This window comes from Hemitrygon akajei, chromosome 19 (genome assembly GCF_048418815.1).
Source record: "Hemitrygon akajei chromosome 19, sHemAka1.3, whole genome shotgun sequence".
NCBI classification, from domain to species: Eukaryota; Metazoa; Chordata; class Chondrichthyes; order Myliobatiformes; family Dasyatidae; genus Hemitrygon; species Hemitrygon akajei.
The window spans coordinates 37,834,223-37,851,478 of record NC_133142.1 but is presented as its reverse complement, the minus strand read 5'-3'; the positions used below and the strand labels follow the sequence as shown (position 1 = coordinate 37,851,478).

The 17,256-nt window shown below is 42.7% G+C and overlaps 1 protein-coding gene across 4 annotated transcripts in view; it reads left to right on the top strand.

The window, feature by feature from the left end:
- shq1 (SHQ1, H/ACA ribonucleoprotein assembly factor) overlaps positions 1-17,256 on the top strand; it is a 131,405-nt gene that overhangs the window by 2,186 nt on the left and 111,963 nt on the right. For 2 of the 4 annotated variants that reach the window (XM_073072393.1, XM_073072390.1), the window contains exon 1: positions 5,766-6,039. The exons of 1 other annotated variant lie outside the window; for it this stretch is intronic. The gene's annotated coding sequence lies outside the window, so the exon portion shown is untranslated. Of the gene's footprint in view, positions 1-5,765; positions 6,071-17,256 lie in introns of those variants that run through there. One more of the 4 variants, XM_073072391.1, reaches the window with a different exon arrangement.

Genomic DNA, 17,256 nt, shown 5'->3' with positions numbered 1-17,256 from the left:
TCCTGCTGTAGATGTGCTCCATGGTAGGGAAGGATTTAACTGTGATGGATTGGGTCATATCCACTACTCTTTGTAAGCTTTTCTATTCAAGGCCATTGGTGTTTCCATACCAGGCCATGATATTTGATATTTGGTATATTTGATATACTTTCCACCGCACATCTATGGAAGTTTGTCAAAATTTTGGATGACATGCCGAATCTTCGCAAATTTCTAAGTTAGCAAGGAACATGGCTTTGCTTTTGCTGTGATTCAGTGCAGCCCCTGAAGCCGGTTGGGACTGATCAAAGATCCCAACAGAAAATGACAATGTCACTTTGGTATAGGGAGGCTTTGACCTGCGAGCCTTTGTCACTTCTCATATGTCTCCATCATTCCTGATGGATTCTGCAAAAGGCTTGATGCAAGGAGGAAGAAGTCATATTTAACATGAGATATGTGAGGACAGCTTTCCATATCCCAACCATTAGCTATGACTGTGCTACTGATGCCTGGGTAAAGCAGTCACATAAAATTGCTCATTTTAGTGAGCATGTACATCATGTTTCTGTGATTTTCTGTCAAAAGCATTTCCCTCACACAAGGGTCCACTGGCTTGGCCTGCATGTAAGGAACTATAATGCCAAACAACAGACTGTCAGAGATCTATCAGACACAATACTGGTCTGATCTGTGTTAGTGACAAGCATTGGCAGACATGACTCAATTAGTAATGACCTTACACAGAAAATTGTAATGCACATTAGGCAATCAGATGGGTTAAACTACATTTCAAAAATAATTAATTGATGCAAAGTATCTTTTGGCATTCTGCAGATTAGGGGCAGCAGAATTGGGAGGGCTGGAGCAATGGGCTTATTGCATTTTGGTCAAAGGAATATCAATGTAGTCCCAATCATTAGAATTAATATTCAGAGTCACAGAAAGATAAAACACAGAAACAGGCCCTTCAGCCCACCAGGTTTATACTAACCATCAAACATTCATTTTTATACTAATCCTACCCCATTTATTACCAGCAACTATCCTCCACCATCTCTCTAATTCTATTCAAGGGAACTTGGATTTCAGCAAGGTCTTCAACAATGTACCATAATTGCAGGCTAGTTTTAAAGATTGTTTCTTGGAATGGAAGCTGGTGACCAGTGGTGTATTTCAGGGATTGCTGTTTTGACCATTGTTATTTGTTATTTATATAAATTATTTGGATGCAAATACACAAGGCTTGATCAGTAAGTTAATGGGCAAAATCAGGAGGTGCTGTCGATCGTGAGGAAGAATATCGTTGTCAATCGTTGGACCCCTGCGTGAGGGAAATGCTTTTGACAGAAAATCACAGAAACATGATGTACATGCTCACTAAAATGAGCAATTTTATGTGACTGCTTTACCCAGGCATCAGTAGCACAGTCATAGCTAATGGTTGGGATATGGAAAGCTGTCCTCACATATCTTAAGTTAAATTTGACTTCTTCCTCCTTGCACAAGAGGATCTTGGGGTGAGGAGTGGCAAATGGATTTCAATACAGCTAAGTGTGAGGTGATGCATTTTGGAAAGTCAAATCAATGAAGGATTTATGACAATGAATGGCAGGGCACTAGGGAGTGTAATGGAATTGAGGGACCTAGATGTACAAGTATATAGTTTGTTGAAAGTGCTGTCCCAAGTTGACAGGATGGTGAAAAAGGCATCTAGCACATTGGTTGGCCTTCAATTAGGCCACTGAGTATAAAAGTTGGGACATTTGTTGCAGTTGTATAAGTTATTGGTGAGGCTGCAATTCAAAGTTCAATGTAAATTTATCATCAAAGTGCATATATAATCATAAACAACCTTAAAAGTTATTTTCTTGTGGGAATTCATGGTAAGTACAAGAAGTATAATAGAATCATTGAAAGACTGCCCCAAAAAGGACAAACAACAAATGCATAAAGGGCAATAACCATCCAAATACAAAAAGAAAAAAAAACTATAATAACAATAATTAAACAATAAATATTGAGAACATTCAATGCAGTGTTTTTGAAAATGAGTCCATAGATTGAGGGAACAGTTCGGTGATGGGATGAGTGAAGTTGAGTGAAGTTATCCTCTCTGGTTCAAGACCCTGATGGTTGAGGGGTAATAACTATCCCTAAACCTGAACCTGGTGCTATGGGTCATGAAGCTCTTGTACCCTCAATGGTGGGGAGGGCTTTACCCATGATGGACTGAGCCATACCCTCTACTTTTTGTAGGATTTTCTATTCAAGGGCATTGGTGTTTCCATTTGGGACTGTGTTGCAACCTGTCAACATACACTCCACCACACATCTATAATAGTTTGTCAAAGTTTTAGATGTCATGCTGAATCTTTGCAAACTTAAAGGAAGTGGGAGTGCTGCCATGCTATCTTTGTAATGGCACTCGGGTGCTGGGTCCAGGACAGATCCTCTGAAATGATAACACAGTGGAATTTAAGGTTACTGACCCTCTCCACCTCTGATCCTCCAATGACAACTGGCTCACGGACTTCTGGTTTCCTCTTCCTGAAGTTAATAATTGTCTCCTTGGTCTTGCTGACATTGAATGAGAGGTTTTTGTTGTGGTACCACTTCTCCAGATTTTCAGTCTCCCCCCTGCATGCTGAATCATCACCAACTTTGATTCGGCCAATGACAGTGATGTCATCAACAAATTTTAATATGGCATTGGAGCTGTGCTTGGCCTCACAGTCATTACTGTAAAGTGAGTAGAGCAGGGGGCTAAGCACACAGCCTTGTGGTGAACCTGTGCTGATGGAGATTATGGAGGAAATGTTGTTTCCAGTCTGAACCAGTTGAGGTCTGCAAATGAGGAAATCAAGGGTCCAGTTGCACAAGGAGGTATTGAGGCCAAGGTCTTGAAATGTATTGATTTGTTTTGAGAAGATAGTGTTGAATGCCAAACTGTAGTCAATGAAGAGCATCCTGATGTATGCATCTTCACTGCCCAGATGTTCCAGAGTCAAGTGAAAAGCCAGTAAAATGGCATCTGCTATGGACCTGTTCTGAAAGGAGGAAAATTGGAGTTGATATGTTTCATCACCAACCACTTAAAGTGAAAGTAAATGCTACTGGATGATGGTCATTGAGGCAAGTTACCATGTTCTTCTTGGGCACTGGTCTAACTGAAGCCTGCTTGAAGCAGATGGGTACCTCGAACTGCCCAAGCAAGAGGTTAAAGATATCGGTGAACACTCCAGTTGATGAGCACAGATCTTTAGTACTCAGCTAGGTACCCTGTCTGGCTGGATGCTTTCTGTGGGTTCACTCTCATGAGGGAGGCTCTCACGTCTGCCTCAGAAACTGAAATCACAGGGTTGTTGGGGGCTGTGGGAGTTTGTGAAGGTGCCTCCATGTTTTGATGGTCAAAGTGAGCATAGAAGGCATTGAGCTCATCTGGGAGTGAAATCTTGATGTCACCTATGTCACTTGGTTTCACTTTGTAGCTGGAGATAGCATTCAAGCCTTGTCACAGCTGAATGGCATTCTTCAGCGATTCAAATATGTTCTGCAATTGTCCCTTCGCATGTGAGATTAGAGTACTGTGTACAGTTTTGCTCACCCTGTTATAGGATGTGGTTAAAGTGAAAGAGTGCAGAAAAGATTTACGAGGATGTTGCCATAACTAGAAGACCTCAGTTAGAGAGAGAGCTTGGCCAGGTTACATATTTATTCCTTTGAACAGGAGAATGAGAGGCAACCTTATATAAGTGTCTAAAATTATGAGACACTTTGATCTGGTAGACAGTCACACAGTCTTTTCCCGAGGGCAGGGGAGATCATAACTAGGGAGGATAGATTTATAGTGAGAGAGAGGAAAGATTTAAAAGGGGCCAAAGGTGCATTTTTATTTACAGTGTTACGTACCCTGTAACTGGGTCACTTACCAGCAAAGATAGAGAGGTCCGTTGAAGTCTGATGGTACTATTTTTAACAGTATTTATTGATAGAAATACACAAAAATAATATCAATGCAAACACACAGATAATATACGTCGTCAATGCTAAATCTAAAAGCGCGGGTATAATAATAATCAATAAGAAATAAGCCGTATCGTTGTCTAGGGGATAATGAATTGTCCGATGGAAATATATAGTTTGTTCAGTTCATATAGGCTGCAGCCATTGGGGACTCTGTGTGGTAATTGTTGGAGAGAGAGAGAGAGACGTGTTAAAACTTGCCCATTCTGTTTATGGTGTCAATCCTTCGAGAGTTGTTGAGAGTTGAGTTCCCCGTTGTTAGCTAAAAACCGTTTTTCCGTGGCAAAGGTCACCGATTCCGGGCAAATGGAAGCGGACACACCTGGCTTTCCACTGGCTTTCGCTACTACGGGATCGCTAGCGTTTCTTCTGGTGCGTCTGAGGGGCTGTTCCCACAGACCCTCTTTTTATCCTGACTCACAGGGTCGCAGATGTCGATCAGGTTGGGATGATGCAATCCCTCCACCAACCTCCTCCTTGGTTCATTGCCTGGGGCTTCGAATGCATCGTCCAGGATGCAATACACAAGTCCGTCTCCAAGAGACAATAGCCAGTATCAATGGGTCCGCCTCTCGGAGGCCAGGACACATTCTAACCCTTTTGTGGATTCTGCATGTCTTTCTCTCATTTCCTGTGTCTCCTGAATTGACTCAATAGTGATCTTGCGATTCTCACAAAGGAGGGGGCTACCCCCGCACCCTTCGGCCCCTCAGAGCTGTGGTACATTCATAACAACAGAAGGTGATGAGTACATGGAATGAATTGTAAGTGTAAGTGTCTGAAGCAGGTACAATAATATTTAAGAAGCACTTGAATATGTATACAGGGAGGCAGGGCTTAAGATATGGGCCAAGGCTGGAAATTGGGACAAGATGGTTATGGAATTGCGATTGGCATGGACTAACTGGGCCGAAGGGTCTGTATCCATGTCATATTGCTGTAACCTGGAGCCGACTTACAGTAACTGATGAACCACCTACCTTCATAATGTTTTTCTGAAGTGGGAGGAAACCCACATAGTCACAGGAAGAACGGGCAAACTTCATACAGAGCTGTAGGTCAGAATTGAACTGTGAGATGGCTGCTCTGCCTTTGCACTTGTGTGCAATATTGTTTGAATTTTTCTATTATACTATTGTTTTGTATTAAGTACTGCAATTATACTCTAATAATTCGAGGTAAATTTATTATCGAAGTACATATATGTCACTATATACAACTCTGAGATTCATTATCTTGCAGGGATACTCAATAAACCCATCATAGAATAATAACCATAATAGAGTCAATGAAAGATCGCATCAACTTGGGTGTTTAACCAGTATGTAAAAGAACAGTGCAAATAAATAACAAAGAAATAATAATAACAAATAATTAAGCAATAAATATCGACAGCATGAGCGGAAGAGTCCTTGAAAGGGAGTCCATAGGTTGTGGGAACATTTCAATGATGAGGCAAGGAAAGCTGAGAGCAGTTACTCCCTTTGGTTCAGAGCCTGGTGGTTGAGGGGTAACTGTTCCTGAGCCTGGTGGTTGAGGGGTAACTTCCTGAGCCTGGTGCTGTGAGTCCTGAGGCTCCAGCACGTTCTTCCTGATGGCAGCAGCCAGAATAGAGCATGACCTGAGTTGCGGGGGTCCCCGAGGATGGAACGATGCGTTACTAATGTGAGATATTTAAATACGATATTGATTCACCCGGACATTATCGCGCTCTTCCGGCCGTGTTTCACACTCCTCCTCCTCCCGCTAAGCGTTCTGCGCCCCGGCTGCGGAGATATCAGGCGAAGCATCGCTTCACACGGCAGAGGGGGAACTCCGGCGCTGTGGGCGGCGCGATTGCTTCTTGCGTGAAACAGTCGGCGTGGACCATGAGGCATCGGGGTGACCACGTTACCACGGGTGCGAGTGTTCGGCGTACAAAGGGAAGTGAACCGTGGGAAGAAGTGTTCGGACGTCCCACTCAGTCCAGCAGCGCTGCTTGCTAACATGCCTCGATCGGGCCGGCGGCTGTAAACCGGATGCAGTATTACTCCAGTTAGTAGAAATTGTTGCCTTTTCAAAACGTGTAAGCAACGTTGATTCCTCTCCCGTGTGTGGCAGTAAACAGGTTGTGAGTAAAGGTGTTTCACTAACCCTGGTTCCACTGCAGTTTCCATATTCACCTGCTTTACAGTACAAACGTCGCTAAAGAAATGCGGCGGCTGCTGGATATTTGAAACGGAATGGAGCTCCCGGGAAATCTTGGAAGTGTCCAGCAGATGGGGCGGGATCTGTGAGAGTGAAACAGATCTAACTTTCCAGATGATCTGTAATCAGATTTATTTGGGTGTTGCTACCAAAAAAAAAACAGAACGTAGTTTCTTTAAAGAGCAAACACGAGGAAATCCGCAGATGCTGGAAATTCAAACAACAACAACACACAAAATGCTGGTGGAACACAGCAGGCCAGGCAGCATCTACAGGGAGAAGCGCTGACGACGTCTCGGCCCGAAATGTCGACAGCGCTTCTCCCTGTAGATGCCTGCCTGGCCTGCTGAGAACGTAGTTTCTGTTATTTTGGATGAGAATTCGAGCAGAGGCTTAATGCTGTAGAGAGTTGTGCTGTGTAGTATGTGCGAAGCCTTCGGTTATCCGCTTGTCTCTAGGTTTTACTCAAAAATATACACGTGGCTGTGTTGATTTATGACAGCCCGACGATAATGAATGTTGACTGTCGGAAGTGAAGTTATTTGGGTGAAGTGTAACCTGTGGAAAGATGTACAACTGTGTTCGGTGTCTTTAGAAAAAGTCAGTGGGAAATTCCAAAGCCAAAACTTGACAATGCTAATTAAGTGGGGAGACTTCATTGCTGTGGCTTTCTATTTACTGTAAGATGAGAACAAACGTTTGCATAATCCACCATATTCTAAAAGTGCAAGATTGCTACCCTTGTAACAATATTTTTAGGAAAAAATAAGTGTTTTTGTTAACTGGCATTTTGCAATGTGACCCTTTTGTTAAAGAAATTGGCCTTCCCCAAATTTAAGAGATTTTTATTACTAGAGCATGTTTATCCTATTTCATAACCCACAATCTCGAAAATGCTTCCCCACTTTGTCCATCTGACTAGCTACATATTTAAAGGTGTGGTCCAGTGATGTTCCTTCTTTTGTTGGTCTATCTACACAGTGCGGCATAAAGCTCTCCTGGACATACCTCAAAAATTTCTTCCCCTTTGAGTCTTTAACACTCAGGTAATCCCAGTTAATATTTTGGAAAACTGAAATCCCTGAGTACAATAATGCTATTTGTATTTCCTCAGTTCTTCTGTGTTGCTGTAACTGGTTGACTGTTTGAAAGTCTATAATACACACCAACTACTGACTACACCTTGTGGTTTCCAACTTCCATCAATGTCTTTGCACACCCTATGAGATATCCTCACTCAGCACTGAAGTAATGAAGTCTTTGACTGACAGTGCAGTATCTCCTCCCCTTTTACAACCCATCGCCCTGGCCTGAAATCTCTACACCATGGGGTATTGATTTGCCCATCCTGCTTTTTCCTCAACCATGGGAAGGTACGGTCAGTGCAACTCTTTACAGGGGCAGCGATCACAGATCGGGGTTCGATTTCCCACAGCTGAGTATGAAGTTCGAACATCCTCGTGACTGGGTGTCCTCATTTCCTTCCTCATTCCAAAGACGTACCGGTTGGGGCTAGTGAGTTGTGGGCATGCTATGTTGGCTCCGGAAATACAGTGTCACTTGCGGGTTGCCCAGCACAATCTTTGCTGATTTGATTTGATGCAAATGACAGTTTTCACTGAATGTTTCAATGTACCTGTGACAAATAAAGCTAATCCGTAATCTTTTTCCTGTCTTAGTGATGACAGTGATATTTTTGTTGGTTAAACTCTCTGTTAGATACATTTTTAAATTAATTAATCTTATTTATTTATTTGTTTGAGATAATGTAGAATTGGCCCTTCTGGCCCTTTTAGCACCACTGCCCAGCAATCCCTAGCCTAATCATGGGATAATTTACAATGACCAATTAACCTACCAATCGGTACGTCTTTGGACTGTGGGACAAAACCAGAGAACCTGATTAGTTACCGGTGCAGAAAAAAGAGAGGGTTGATCTGATATGGTAGGTACTCAAGTAGACTGTCTGTATTTTCTGGCATAATGCATGGATACTGAATTCTTTCAAACAAGTGCCAGAATCTTGCTTGATTAGTTGTAGGGGGGTGGGTGGAGAAGCTGTCTTTATTAAATCTTTCATGTGTGATCACCCCCTTGGCCATGCACTTTGTGCAGCCCTACCTTCTTTGAGAATGCATCTTTGGCAGGAGGGCCTGGGAGGAGAAACAGGGATCCATCCTGAGAAGCTGCATGACACATGACTGGACAGTTACCTAGAACATAGAACATTACAACTCCGTACAGGCTTTTTGGACCATGATGTTGTGCCAGCCTTTTAACCTACTCTAAATCAATCTAACCATTTCCTTCCACATTACCTGTGTGCTTTGGGTTGTTGTCCTGCTGAAAGATGAAGTTCTTCCCCAGTTTAAGCTTCCTGGAAGAGGCGAGTAGGTTTTTATCCAGGATCTCTCTGTGTTTAGTAGCATTCACCTTCCCATCAATCCTGACCACATTTCCAGTTCCTGTTACTGAATACATCCCCATAGTATAATTTCTACCTCCACAAAGCTGGTGTTACCTGGTTGATGTGCAGTATTAGATTTACACCACACATACCACTTAGTGTTGAGGCCAAGAAGTTCCACTTTAATCTTGTTCGACCACAAGACTTGCTTCCACATCTTCACAGTATCTTCTAAATGACGCTTTGCAAAGTCTTTAAGGGCAAGGATATGTTTTAGCTGGAGCTTCGTGCCACTCTTCCATAAACACCTTTTCTGTGCAAAGCCTGAGCGATTGTGTAGCCATGGACTTCATCTTCAGTTGCAGCACTGACTCTTGCAGCTCACTCACAGTGACCTTTAGCATCACAGTAGCTTCTCGTACAAGTACCATTCTTCTCTGGCAGCTAAGTTTCGAAGGGTGGCCTGACCTCGGCAGTGTGACTGTGGTTTCTTATTATTTTTCACTTTTTCACGATGGACTCTACTGAGCTCTGAGGTACGTTCAGTGCCTTTGAGATGGTCTTGTATCCTTCCTCAAATTTGTTGTTCTCTATTATCATTTCCCTGACTCGCCTTGAATACTCTGTTGTCTTCATTTTGGTTTGGTCTGTTGAAAATTTACCATACAGTTGGAGCTTGCAGAGAGGGGTGCTATTTATTCTTATAAATTCATTGAAATCAAGTGATCCTCCAATTTTCTACATCAACAAATTGGGTGAGGTACTAAAGTATATTACTACTGAGGAGAGTTAGTGTCATCATTAGAAAAAAGATGAATACTTATTCAACTTCTCTATATTTTAATTTGAAGTAAATTGATAACAGGGTTTGGAATTTTTCTTTTGATTTGACATGATGCACAATGTTTTGTAGATTAGCTCAAAAAATCCTACTTCAATATATTTTAAATTTAGAAAATGAGACAGTAAAATGTGAAAATATTTTTGAAGGCTGAATACTTTTTCAAGGCACTGCATCTGCCTCTACCACCACCTAGGCAGTGTGTTTCACACACCCACCACTATATATATATTTCAAAAAAATATACACCACCAGTATATATATTTTTAAAAAAACTATCTCTGACATTCCCCCCCCCCCCCCACACACAAATTTTCCTCCAATCTCCTTAAAGTTATGACCCCTTGTATTAGCCATTTACGCCTTGGGGATAAAGGTTTAGAGCTTGGTCTGTAACCTGCTATTTGTTGGCAATTCAAGTCCTCCTGTAGACACTTCTTCAATGTTAAGAGTGAACCAGCTTCCACAATCCCATCAGGTAATGTATTTGAGCCCATTAGTAGCAAGTAACATACGAACAAGGGAGGATTGGCCTGGAAATCATTACAGATGAAGCAACAAAACAATTTTCTCAGTTATACAAAAATTGCATATTCAGGCCATTTAGCTCCTCAAGCCAAATCCACTATCCAGTAAGATCATAATTGATTGGATGATTGTTCCCAGGCACTGAAACAAATATTGCTGCTGGGAAGCATCAACACACAGTGGAAGACCCTGGTGTGTGTGAAACCTGCTGGTCTTCCAGATCAAAATGTTGACCCTGACTGATTGCTGAAAACTAAGATGCTCTTAGGTTCAGGACTGTGTGCTAATGGACGTGCTGAAACTGGATGCAGCTGGCCTGCCATTGCATACAAGTTAGTTGGGATCTTGGTTTGAATCCTGAGAACTATTTGTTGTAAGGTTGTGAATGAATGAGTTATGTTATTGACTTGATCATTCTATATTGCAAACTTGTGACTTTGTCCTAAATGAAGTATATTTTGAAGGAGAAACCAATGGGCCTTTTTATTAGATTCTGGTTTGAGTTCATTAAGGGAGCATAGAGACATCTGTCATGCACAACTTACATGACCTCCTATTATGATGGGAGGCTATGTTGATCTTTTAAATCTATGCTAGCTCTCTGGGCATTACTATTTGCCACTAATTTTCCCAGTAACCTCTTTCTCCATGGTCCGTCAATTTAGCGCAGATTCTGTCACTCCTCTGCATGCCAGGGCAATTTTACAGTGACCAATTAACCCATCAAATTGCACTTCTTTGGGATGTGGGGAGAAACCCTTGTGGTGACAGGAAGGGCATTCATACTGTATACAGACAGCACCAAAGGATTGATGGTGCTGCAGAAACCAGAACCCAGAGAATCTTACTGACCTGCTGTTTTGGTCAAGGGGTATAATGATATCCTCAGAAAGAATCATACCTCTAGACCAAAATGGCAAGCCAGCAAGAATTTTCTCTTTATCCCTAATGAGAGAATATTACAAACACTTTTAATATTGTTCAAGCAACCTTATTTTTCAGACAAAGTAATTTTCTATGGGTATTAAGTTGATAGCAAAATGTTTGAAGTTTCAAAACTATTACACTGGACAACAAATTTTTTGTAAAGGTTCCTCAGAATTTTTTTGTTTATGATAGACCTCTTCAAACTGAACACAAATATAATTTCAGACTACTTGTATCACAAAGCAATTTGGAGAAACAAGAAATGAACTTTTATTGAATATAATGTGTTTAATTGCACAACAATGCTGACGCTTTGCAATAGTTCAACGAAGCTAAAAATGTTTTGCTGATGATTTTCATTTGTACTCTGTGTCTAAGTGTCCAACAATAATCAGCCTGCATTAATGGATTCTGGTTGCCCTGATACCATTTCTCCATGACTGCAATGTCCTTATGAACCCTTTCACCATGACAGCATCATGATTTGCAGGGAAGAAGTCCAAATGGGAATGCAGTACAAGAATCTTCAGTGACATGTTGCACTCCATGGTTTTGTATTCTTGAAGCATGTTGTCAACCAGTTGCATGTAGTTTGGTGCTCTGTAGTTGCCAAGAACGGCATCCTTGAATGCCTGCCATGGGATTTTCTTTGGTTCCACTGGAAGTTCTTCGAATGGCCTGTTGTTGATAACCTGTTTGATTTGTGGACCAACAAAAATGGCTTCGTTAATTTTGGCATCAATTATTCTGGGAAGCATTTGTCTAAGATATGGAAATCCTTCATGGAAATTCATAGCCTTTCTAAAACTTGTCTTGCCATGCAGCATCCACCTTGCCTAAGCATGTCTGGACAAAATAGAAAACTTTTCGGCTTGCAACATTTTAATTGACTTGAATAATGAATTGAAATAACAAATATAGGTGATTTTAAAAAAACGGTGCATGATAGGGAAATTTCATGGTGGTTTTCATGAGCAGCAGCCCAAACTCCATAAGATACACCAAAAAATATTCAGGAAGCAAAATCTTTCTTGTTTAGTTGTTATGGCCGTTGTGTTGTCTGTTACTGCATCCTGCAAGTTACCCCATTATAATTAACAGATGGGTTGTTGTAGCTGTTGATTGAGGATGAATATTGACTAAGATACCGGGAGAATAATGCTTTTTAAAAAAGAGGATCATGGTATTTCTTTATACTGAAGCTACCAGATGGAGCTGAGCTTTCCAGTAGGGGACAACTTTCTCAATATTAAACCAGAATGTCAGCCTTAAACCAGTAGCTTTAATCTCTTGCATGTGAAATTGAAAATAAGGAAGTTAATTGCTGCCCCAGTTTGATCTGGTCATTTTGGAGCGCTTTAAGTGTTTGCTTCTCCTACTGCTGTTCATTTATAAACCTCTCAATCACTGAGGTGTAATGGTGATGCCATCTTTTAGAAATTGGCCATGTGGTCTGTTGGCTTCAGCACCTGACTTAAAGAGTTGTAATCATCGATCAGCTTGGATGTGGGCACAGTGTCAAAAAGTTAAAAGGTAATTGTTAATGTAATCGCTCCACGGAAGCTGTTGGGCACAGTGTCAAAAAGTTAAAAGGCAATTGTTATGTAATTTGTCCAGAGGAGCCCCTGAGTGTTGTGTTTGTGTTCTATTTTGTTTGGGTAAAGCCACTTGGATCCATTTGCCAAATTTTGTTCATTTTGAATAATTCTACAAATAATCTTCTATGGACTGATTACTATGAATCATCCTCCTACGTGTATTCCAGTTAAGAGTTTTAGTATATTGATGAGCAAGGGAGAATATAATAGTTCATCTTGAGGAATTTAATTTAACCTGAACATCTCTGGTGGGGATTAATGCATTTGAAATTAGTTTTCTTCAAGCAGCTTGTCCTCAAGGTTATGCCAGTGGAACGGGAATGATGCTATTGAGTGAAGTACAACTCAGTAGTAATGCAAGAGGAGCTGCTGCCTTTTTGATCAGTTTGCCAATGAACATTGATTCACGTGCAACAGTCTGACACAGCTTTACATTCGTTTTTGCAGATTAGCTTCTTATGTGGCTATGAACCCCATTTCAGGTAATTTCACTTCAGCTTGTAATGTACGTCCTTCTGGTACTTCCTGAATACTGCTGGCATCATGGACCCATTGGATAATGCTTCTGCTTGTTCATGTCTCATAAGTATTAAACTTTGGCCTTTCAAACCTTTCATTGTGGGCCAAGCCAGGCCCCTCTTTCATATAATCACTTTGAAGAGGCAAAGAGCCAAAGGAAGCAAATATGAGCAAATTTAAGACTGTGAACTCCCTAGCTTGTGGTGCTATAGGGCAAATGTCCACAGTCATGCTACCTGAAGAAGGGTCCCAGCCTGAAACATTGATTGTATTCTCTTTTCCATAGATGTTGCCTGGCCTGCTCAGTTCCTCCAGCATTTTGTGTGTTTTGATTGCCTTTTATTAGTTGACTTTTGTTTGTGGCTTGGGATAGCGTATCCATCTATTTTTGATTGCTTTCTTTAAGTTTGTACTAGCATGGGTTAACTACTTTTGCAGAAGTCACTAGTCTTATTTGACAAGAAACTGCTCTTGACTGACATATAACCCAGTTTATTGCTTTTTGGACCTGATCCTCAGTGCATTTTCAACTCAAGTCGCAATCAATTACAAACCAGTCTGTGGCTTGAATTTTGAAGAACACTCGACTGCCCTTGTTCGTGATTTAATGTTCCTTCATCTTAGTCGAAGGAAAATTAGACATGTGCAAGAAGGAATAATGTATTTCACCTGTTGGTCATTAAAAATACCGTACTTAGCTTGTCCAAATGCCGTAATCTGATGAGGAGCTAAGCCTTGTCTTCATGCTCTTTTTAAGAAGAAAACAATTATTTTTAGTGAGCAACAAAGGTTAAGATCAAACTCCAGTCAGAAGCCATTACAGTTGAAATTATTGGAGGCAACTGAAACTGAGCCTACGTTGTAGGGTGGAAAGAAGATTGATGGCTGGGAGAGTAATGCACTTGTAATTGGGATGTGTGAGGTTGAAGATGAAGGTAAGGCGGATGGCAAGCAAGAACATAGACCCTAGATAACCATTAAAATTAAAATTCATAACTTGAGGTTATACTGTAGATATGTGCGCATTCATCCTGTGATGTCGGACATGTATATTTCCATATGCTTCTCCAAAAGGCAGCATATTTAAGTTGCTGCATACGCCCGTTCTTGAAGATCCAATAGCAATGAAAATGTTCCAGGATTTGAAGAATACATCTCATGAGGCTCTGAGCATATCATCAGTGATGTAACCTGAGGTCATTGGGTGTTCTGGGTCCTTCAACATCAGACACCCTCAGCCAGGTGACCCAGCCGTGATTGATCAAGCCATGACTTGTGTTCAGGTAGCATATGCTATAGATCCCCATGGACTTGCTCTCTTCATCCAGAGCCATCTTGAGGCTTTCTCTGCTGCCTGGTAACATCGCCAATGGCTCTCTGCCTCTTTGTACCGTTGATACCCAATGCACTGAGGGCTTTGTGAAGTGACTGTCCAGTAAAGCCCCAGCAGCCCACCTCAACGGGCATGCACTTTGCCTTCCATCCCTACCTCTGACAGTCGCTGACCAGTTCCTCGTACCTGGCAAGCTTCCTCTCATGGCCCTTCTCTAGACGCTCCTCCCACAGCACTGTCAGCTCCAGCAGGATGACATATTTTGCTGCCCCTGAGATCAGGAGGATGTCTGGTCTCAAGGTGGTCTTGGCAATGTGCTGTGGGCTCTTTAGTTGTTTCTCCATGTCAGTCATGAGCAGGTGCCAGAATCGCTGTGGGTGGCTTTACTCTTGCTTCTGGTCGCTCTCCAGACTCAGGCGATGGGTTGATTGCAGGGTTGAGATCATGTGTTGTTACTGATTCTTAAGAAGATTGCTTCTGCAAGGGTCTTCAATACCTGGTCATGTCTCCAGCAGTATCGGCCCTCTCCAAGAGCTTTTAGGCAGCACCTCAGGATGTGCTCCAAGGTTCCTCTCATGGAACACAACAGGCAGTCTGGGACTTCAAACTTTTCCAAGCTATGCAGGTTAGATGGACTGGGCAAGATATCATATACCTGCTTGTCAAGGAACTTGATTCAATGTGGCACTGCTCACCAGAGATCAGTCCATGTCACTCTCCTTCCCATGGCCCGTTCCCACCAGGTCCAAGTTCCCTGCTGCTTCATGCCACTGCTTTGGTGGATCTCTCTTCATCCACGGCTGATCTCATTCCTCCGGATGAGCTTGCACTTCTCCCTCCCCTTAGCTGTGTCATACCTGGGGACTGGAAAACTTCCCAGGCCGGCTTTTCCTTGGGTCACTGCTTCCGCCAGGACATTTTCGCACTGCCAAGATTCGGCCTTTGCCGCTCTCCACTGTCTCCTGGTCTTCACGGTGACCTCTGCCAGGGTCACCTTCGGGTCGCTTGACTCCCTATACTGCATCACTTCCTTAGCTCTTGTTGACTAAACTCTTCCTCCAAGGACAGCCACAGCGTGATGTTCATTCCAAAGAGGGCAGTACTTCTGAGGGTCCTGGCAATTCCAGCCACCTCCTGAGAAAGCTGATGACCTTTCTCTCCAGGTTCTTGACGGTGGAAATCGGAACTTTTATACCACCAGAGGCCAAAGGATCTTTGGTAGGATACTGTGCTGGTAGATCCATGCCTTGAACTTGCCAGGGAGTCCTGACCTGTCAGCTGCTTTCAGCCAAGTTTCCAGCTCCTGACAGGCTGCCTAGATTGATGGTGTGTCTTTCAGGCTGCTGTCGAACACCTTGCCAAGGCTCTTCAGTGGCTATTCAGAGAAGGCTGGAATGAGTGTTCTTGCAATATTAAAGTGGAATCATCAGTGATTCTGCCCTTCCTCAAAACCAATGATCTTGATTTTGTGGGCTTGAAACTCGTCTTTCCCCTATAGATGAGCTTCTCCGGTTCCTACAGACTCCACGGTGACTGTAAGGTCATCAGTGAAAGCTCTAATTGGTGGTTGCCATACACCAGACGGAGGGGGGGCTGTGGCACTCTGGTTTGGCATACTTTGCAGTCATGTTCATTGCAAGGCAGAGAGGGTCACGGAGATGGTCCCAATCTTCAGCTTGTGCCACTCTGGTGTAGCCTGGCCTGATGAGACTCTCATTCTGAAGTGGTTGTGATGATTCAGGATGAGGCCTGCCATCTTGCTTGGAACATGGTGCTTTTGCACCAGATGGTCTGCTCCAACTAGTGGGGGATTGATCCATGGGCATTGACTGAGTTGAGCTAGGGCACTGCCAGGTCTCCTCTGTTCTCCCGTGCCTTTCCATTGAGCTGGGTCACCATTCCTGTGTGCTCCAAACACCCGGGTACTCCAGGAATGCTTCCCTTCTGCACAGATGTATTGATATAGTCATTGTTGGAGGTGAAAGTTCTCATCCGCCTTAAGTCCCTAGAAACATAGAAAACCTACAGCACAAGACAGGCCCTTCAGCCCACAAAGCTGTGCCAAACATGTACTTAACTTTAGAAATTACCATGGGTTACCCATAGCCCTCTATTTTTCTAAGCTCCGTGTACCTACCCAGGAGTCACTTAAAAGACCCAATCGTATCCGCCTCCACCACTGTCACTGGCAGCCCATTCCACACACTCACCACTCTCTGCGTTTATATAAAAAAAAACAACTTACCCCTGACATCTCTGTACCTACTCCCAAGCACTTTAAAACTGTGTCCTTTTGTATTAGCCATTTCGGCTCTGGGAAGAAGCCTCTGACTATCCACGTGATCAATGCCTCTCATCATCTTATTCACCTCTGTCAGGTCACCTCTCATCCGCCGTTACTCCAAAGAGAAAGGTGAAATTCACTCTATCTATTCTCATAAGGCATGCTTGCCAATTCATGTTGGTGCGTGGAATGCACTGCCTGAGTCAGTGGTGGAGGCAGATACACTAGTGAAATTTAAGAGACTACTGGACAGGTATATGGAGGAATTTAAGGGGGAAGGTTATACATGAGGCAGGGTTTAAGGGTCGGCACAACATTGTGGGGTGAAGGGCTTGTACTGTGCTGTATTGTTCTATGTTCTAAACCCCTCGCTGTATGGAGATGTCAGTCAATATTGGGGAAATTAAAATCTCCCATCATGACAACCCTGTTATTACTGCTCCATTCCAGAATCTGTCTCCCTATCTGCTCCTCGATGTCCCTGTTACCATTGGATGGTCGATAAAAAACACCAGTAAAGTTATTGATCCCTTCCTGTTTCTAACTTCCTCCCATAGAGACTCAGTAGACTTCCTTCTTTTCTGCAGCGTGACACAATCTCCAATCAGTGCCACACCCCCACCTCTT